At 47.4% G+C, this 6949-nt stretch overlaps 1 protein-coding gene across 1 annotated transcript in view; it reads right to left on the bottom strand.

Annotated features, from left to right (window-relative positions):
• Positions 1-6949, bottom strand: part of LOC110313192 (kinesin-like protein KIF19) — a 50340-nt gene that overhangs the window by 42367 nt on the left and 1024 nt on the right. The window lies entirely within an intron of this gene.

Genomic DNA, 6949 nt, shown 5'->3' with positions numbered 1-6949 from the left:
GGCGGATTTCTGAGTTCGAGGCCAGCCTGGTCTACCAAGTGAGTTCCAGGACAGCCAGGGCTATACAGAGAAACCCTGTCTCGAAAAACCAAAAAAAAACCAAAAACAAAAACAAAAACAAAACACAACACAGTCACTTCTGGGGGCAAACCAAACAAAGCCAGAGGGATCTGGGGTAAAGTAACTCAGGTCCATGGAAACAGCATCATGGTTCGTGCCAAATTCCGAAGCAACCTGGACTTAAACTAATGGAAAGTAAATAAATAAAAGTGGATTGTATTCTTGTAAAAAAAAAAAAAAAAAAGTACCTTTTTTTAAAAAATTATTTATTGTATGGGTGCTCTGCTGCATATACATTCACATGCCAGAAGAGGGTGTCAGATCCCTTTATAGATGGTTGTGGGCCACCATGTGGTTGCAGGCAATTGAACACAGGACCTCTGGAAGAACAACCAGGGCTCATAACGGCTGAGCCAGCTCTCCAGCCCACTAAGTAGCCTTTTCATTTACCAGTGTTTCAGCCTGTGGGTCGCAACCGTCTGGGTTGAACGAACCTTTCATAGGGGATTTCGGTTGCCTGAGGCCATCAAGAAAGTATCATATATTTATATTACTATTAATAGCAGTAGCAAAATTATAGTTATGAGGAAGCAACAAAACTAATTTTACAGCTGGAGGTCACCACATGAGGAGCTGTATTAAAGGGTTGCAGCGTTAGGAAGGCTGAAAACCACTCTTACATACCAATAGCAAACATCTAAGGAAGAAATTACATGTGCTCCCACTCACAACTGCTTCAGGAAAAAAAAACAACTTGCAATAGACCTAACCAAGGAAGGGAATAGTCTCTAGAACAAGAACTTTAAAACCCTTGAGAGAAACTGAACACTCTAGAAGATCGACCAATCTCCTATACTCTCAGACTACATCCATGAAGACTGAAAACGGGCCTCCTACAGAAAGCAATCTACAGATCCAATACAATCCCCATCAAAACGCTAACACTCCTTCACAGAAGAAACAATCTGAAAATTCATTTAGGGAAAAAAAAAGAAAAGAAAAGACCTTGGATAGTCAAAGCCACCCTGAGTACAGAGAGTACCACTGGAGAATGGCCATGTACCCCAGAGACATCGTAAGACCTTCAATGGCTCTGCTCTGGCACAAAGTTAGACACATAGGTCACCAGAAGGGAAGAAGCAGGTATAAGCCCACGCAATTAGCCCTAACCCTGAGTCACCTGATATTCATCCATTCGTTCATTCATTCATTTATTCAATTTTTTAAAAAGATTTATTTTTTTTAATATTATTTATATGTAAGTACACTGTAGCTATCTTCAGACACTCCAGAAGAGGGAGTCAGATCTCATTACGGATGGTTGTGAACCACTGTGTGGTTGCTGGGATTTGAACTCAGAACCTTCAGAAGAGCAGTCAGTGCTCTTACCCACTGAGCCATCTCTCCAGCCCCCATTTATTCAATTTTTGAGACAATGTTTCTCTATGTAACCCTGCCAGTCCTGGAACTCTGTAGATAGGGTGGCCTCAAACTCAGAGAGCTGCCTGCCTCTGCCTCCCAAGTGCTGGGATTAAAGGTGTATGCCATCACTGACAGTCATTTTATTTAAAAAAAAAAAAAAAGATTAAAAAAAAAAAGACAGCCTTGTGGCTGGAAAAATGGTTCAGCTATTAAGAGCAATAGTTGCTCTTGCAAAGGACCTGAATTTGGTCTCCATCACCCATGTTGGGTAGTTCAAAACCACTTTGTGACTCCAGTTCCAGGGGATTCAGTGCCATCTTCTGGCCTCTATGGGCAGCTGGCATGAATGTGGTGCACAGACAATACATGTAGGCAAACACTCATACATGTTTTTTTAAAGTGTTCAACATCCTTAGCGATGGTAGAAATGCAAATTAAATCTACTTCAAGATGCCACCTCACCCCTGTCAAATGGCTACCGTGAACCAACAGTAATGTTTATACGATGGTGGTGGGAACACACACTGGTAGGGACGTTCTAGTGACCAGTGTGGAGGTTTCTCAAGAAGCTAAAACCAGGGCTGGAGCGATGGCTCAGCGGTTAAGAGCCCTGGCTGCTCTTCCAGAGGCCGGCATGTGTCGGAAGCAAGCGAAGTCCTGAGTGAATGTGTCTTGTTGACTTGGGCCCCAGCAAGTCCTTGGGAATGGCAAAGCCTTCTCTGGGTGAGGCTCAGAGTGATTATAAAGCCTTCCTCTGGTCCAAATATAAATGCTGGCAGTGTGTGCAGACAATGCCTATCCCTCAAAGGCTGGCAGGCAAACCTATCATAGGTCTCTGCCTGGATACTCAGCCTGAAGACCTCGAACAGACTGTTCCTCCCGCTTCCTTCTTTATTGGTGTGCAATGGCCCCGCCTCCCTGTTCTGCTGCAGAAAATGAGCACACTGAGCTCTGGAGCCGTAAGCTTCTGCATCCGAGAGCTGTTCTGTGCTTCTTTCCTCATCCCCTCAGTGTCCTAGTCAGGCTAATTCCTGGAACATCCCTGGATGTGGCAAGAATGTTGTTTGTTTGTTTCCAGAGACAGGGTTTCTCTGTACAGCCCTAGCTGGCCTGGAACTCACAGACCCGCCCGCCTCTGCTTCCTAGGTGGGATTAAAGACCTGCACCATAGTCACCTGCCTTTTTTTTTTTTTTTTTTTTTTTAATGTATAGTGGTGTACGGTATGTGAGCACATAGATAAGGACCTCAGGTGTCCTGCTTTGTCTGCCTTACTCCCTTGAGACAGGGTCTCTCCCTGTCTAACCCTGGAGTTACCAGAGCTCACAGCAAATCTGTCTCCTATAACACGTGGGTCACAAACGTACCAGTACGGCCATGCCCACCTTTCTACATGGGTGCTGGGGGTTCCAACCAAGATCCTCAGCCCTCATTTTTTGTTTGAGAAAGGGTCTAGCTATGCAGCCCAGGATGGCTGGCCTTGAATCCATGATCCCCCTGCCTTGACCAGCCAGTGATCGAATTACAGACATGAGCCACCACACCCGGATGGGAAGGTCTTTTGTTTTAAAGAGGCATATGATGGAAGGTTTGGGTGAGGAGGGCCATTGTGTCCCGACTAACTCCAAGTGCTCCAGAGAGAAGTCAGAGCTCAGGGGAGAGGGCAGAGTGAGACACACATGTGAGCGGAGGGAACCCTGGCTTCCTGGCAGCCCTGCCACCTCTCTGCTGGTTGGAAACCATTTCAGAATTAAAAGAATAGTAACTGGGCTTGGTAGTGCACACCTTTAATCCCAGCGCTTGGGATCTCTGAGTTTGAGGCCAGCTTGATCTGTATATAGTCAGGCTGAAGCAGCAGGGGAGGGAGAGGGGAAGGAGAAGGGAGAACTGAACTTATCACAGCACAGATGAACCTCAAAAACACTGAGCCACACATAGAAGGTCACACATGAAATGTCCAGAAACCAGACTCAAAAGTGGGGGTAGCAGCTGACAGGCGTGGGGGTGCCTTCCACGGGGAGAAAATACTCTGGATATATATACTGACTGTATAGCTGTGAAAGGACTAAATACCCTTCAATTGTTTGCTTGAAAAAGAGGAGTTAGGGGGACACGATAGGAATTTGAGAGAAGAAATGGGAAGGGGGAAGTGATGTAATTGTATTTTAATTTAAAAAAAAAGGGGGGGAGGAGTCTCAAGTTGGGCCAGTTATTGATTGGTTGGCGTTCCCAGTCTCTGCTCCAGGCACCCTGTCCCTGCATTTCTTTTTTTTTTTTTTTTTTGGTTTTTTTCGAGACAGGGTTTCTCTGTGTAGCCCTGGCTGTCCTGGAACTCACTCTGTAGACCAGGCTGGCCTCAAACTCAGAAATCGACCTTCCTCTGCCTCCCGAGTGCTGGGATTAAAGGCGTGTGCCACCACGCCTGGCTGCATTTCTTATAGACAGGAAGAATTTTAGGTCAGACGTTTTTGTGGGTGGGTTGGTATCCCTATCGCTCTATTGGGGATCCTGCCTGGCTATAAGAGGTGGCCTCTTCAGGTTCCATATCCCCGATACTGTGTGTCACAGTTAAGGACATCCCCGTTGATTCTTGAGTGCCTCCCTTACACCTGGTCTCCGTTTCTTCCTGCCTCCCCTCCTCCATCACTTTCAGATTTCCATTCATTCTCATGGCCATCCCATGGGCAAGCACCAATCCCTGACACATTAATGATCTGTTATACTTGCACACAGGAGACTAGCATGGCTGTTCTCTGAGAGGCTCCATCCAGCAGCTGACTCAGACAGATGCAGAACCCACAGCCAAACAGGGATGGAGCTTGGGGACTCTAATGGAAGAACAGGAGGAAGGATTGTGGCCCCTAAGGGGACAGGAACTCCACAGGAAGACCAACAGAGTCAACTAACCTGGACCCTTGGGGCCTTCAGAGTCAGAACCACCAAGCAAAGTACACGGCTGGACCTGGGCTTCTCTGCTCATATGTAGCAGATGTGCAGCTTGGTTTTCGTGTGGGTTCCATGCAACTGGAGTGGGGGCTGTCCCTAAAGCTTTTGCCTGTCCGTGTAGCTGGGCTCTCTTGTCTGGACTCTGGCGGAGGACAAGCCTAGCCTCACAGACTTGATGTGCCAGGGTAGGGGGATATCCAAGGACGCCCCTACCTGCTCAGAAGAGAAGGGGGTGGGGGAAGGATTCTGGGAGGGGTGACTGGGAGGGGCAGTGAGTGGGATGTAAAGTAAGTAATAACAATAAACCCACACACAGAAAAAGGTGACATTTGAACCAGGCAGTGCTGTACCTCTGTCACTGAAGCACTTAGGAGCTGAGGCCAGAGGAGTTCAAGACTAGCCTTGGTTACATGGGGAGTCACTGAGAAGAAGAAATAAATTTCTGTGGTGTTAAATTTCACCTTAATTGTTTGTGTGTGCATAGTTGTGTATGCATTCACGTGTGTGTGCACACGTGCTTAGAAAGACCAGAGATGGGCATCTTCTCAACTGTTCTCCATCTTTTTTTGCAGTTTGGGTTGTTTGAGACAGGCTTCCCTGTGTGGCCCTGGCTGTCCTGGAACTCCCTCTGTAGATCCAGGCTGGTGTAGAAATCTGCCTGTCTCTGCCTCCCCCGTGCTGGGATTACTAAAGATCTTGCTCAGGCTCACCCAGTCCCTCCACCTTATTTTTTTAAAGCATGCTCTCTCAATGATTCTTGGACTCCTAAGAGTTTGGCTAGATTGGCTAACCATGGAACCTCAAGGATGCTCCTGTCCCCACTACCCCAGTGCTAAGATTGCCACCACACCCAGCTTTTCCCGTGAGCTGTGCTTACAGTTCAGGTCTTCATTGCATGCACATCAAACACTTAACTGAGCTGTCCCTAGAGCCCATTGCCTTGAGATCTTTTTTCTTTTTCTTTCTTTTCCTTTTTTTTTTTTTTTTTTTTTTTTTTTTTTTTTTTTTTTTTTTTTTTTTTTTTTGAGACAGGGTATAGCCTTGGCTGTCCTGAGACAGGGTTTCTCTGTGTAGCCTTGGCTGTCCTGGAACTCACTCTGTAGACCAGGCTGGCCTCGAACTCAGAAGTCCGCCTGCCTCTGCCTCCCAAGTGCTGGGATTAAAGGTGTGCGCCACCACGCCCAGCCTGCCTTGACGTCTTAACATGGGCTGTCTCTTGAAGACTTCTCTTTATGTATGAGTATCTTGCCTACATGTATGTGTATGCACATGTATGTCTGGTGCCTACAGAAGCTGTAAGAGGCTGTCCCATCACTTGATGCTGAAGTTTACAGATGACTGTGAGACACCACACGGGTGCTTCTCCGGAAGAGTGGCTGGGGCTCTTATTCCTGAGCTGTCTCTCCAGCTCCACACAGTGTCATCTCTACTGCTCAGTCACACACCCACACATAGGAAGCACAGCCTAACCTACTCAGCCCTCGTTCGCAGCTGCCTGTGACCTCAGTGCCAACTCACCCCATGGTAGGCAGCGAGGCCAATGTGCCCCTCCCCTGGGTGCCCCTCCCCTGAGCACGGTCTCACGAAGCACCTCAGTACCCTCCCTAGTGACAACAGGGACACCGTATGTCTCACAGAGCCTGGCTTGAGACCCTGTCTGAGGTGTGGGCAGCTGAGAACTGAGTCTTTCTTTGAAAGTCCTGGGCAACGGCAGCCAGCAACCTTCCTGAAATCAGACCTGGCCTGCTAACCCTGCCTGCCAAGCCTCCTGCCACTGCCCCATGTCCTCACTTTGGCGCCACTGCCCCATGTCCTCACTTTGGCGTCCCAGCAGAGACGTCTGGGAGCTGAGAGCTCCCCAAGAACTCCCTCTAGTGCATTTTCCGTTAATAAAGAGAAGTTGGGAGGCTGAAGCAGGAGGATTGCTGTAACTGCAAAACTAGTTAGCCTGGGATACATAGTAAAGTACTAGGTGAACCTGGGGGAGATATACACACTATCTATCTATCTATCTATCTATCTATCTATCTATCTATCTATCTATCTATCTATCTATCTATCTATCTAGCGAGAAAAAAGATTTTCAAAAGAAAAACAGAAAAAAAGAGAGAGAAAGAAAGAGAGGCCGAGTTAGTAAAGTGCTTGCCATGCAAGCTTGAGGACATGGGTTCGAACCCACCCAAAGGGCTGGGAGTGGTGGCACGCACTTGTAGTCCCACTGCTTGGGAAGCAGAAGCAAGAAAATTCCTGGGATTCACCGTCTATCCAGCCCAACCTCACCAAGGCATCCCAGATCCCAGGGAAAGTCTATCAAATACCGAACAGGACTAGTGAGATGGCTCAGCAGTAGATACAATTACCTGCTGTCAAATCCAAGGAACACACAGGCACACACACTCACACACATACTCTCTCTCACACACACACTTACACACTCTCACACACTCATACACACACATACTTTATCACATACACATACTCTCTCTCTCTCTCTCTCTCTCTCTCTCTCACACACACACACAC

This window comes from Mus pahari, chromosome 23, assembly GCF_900095145.1.
Source record: "Mus pahari chromosome 23, PAHARI_EIJ_v1.1, whole genome shotgun sequence".
In the NCBI taxonomy this organism is placed as follows: Eukaryota; Metazoa; Chordata; class Mammalia; order Rodentia; family Muridae; genus Mus; species Mus pahari.
Note: the sequence above shows the minus strand (reverse complement) of the source record. Positions and strands in the feature narration are given on the sequence as shown.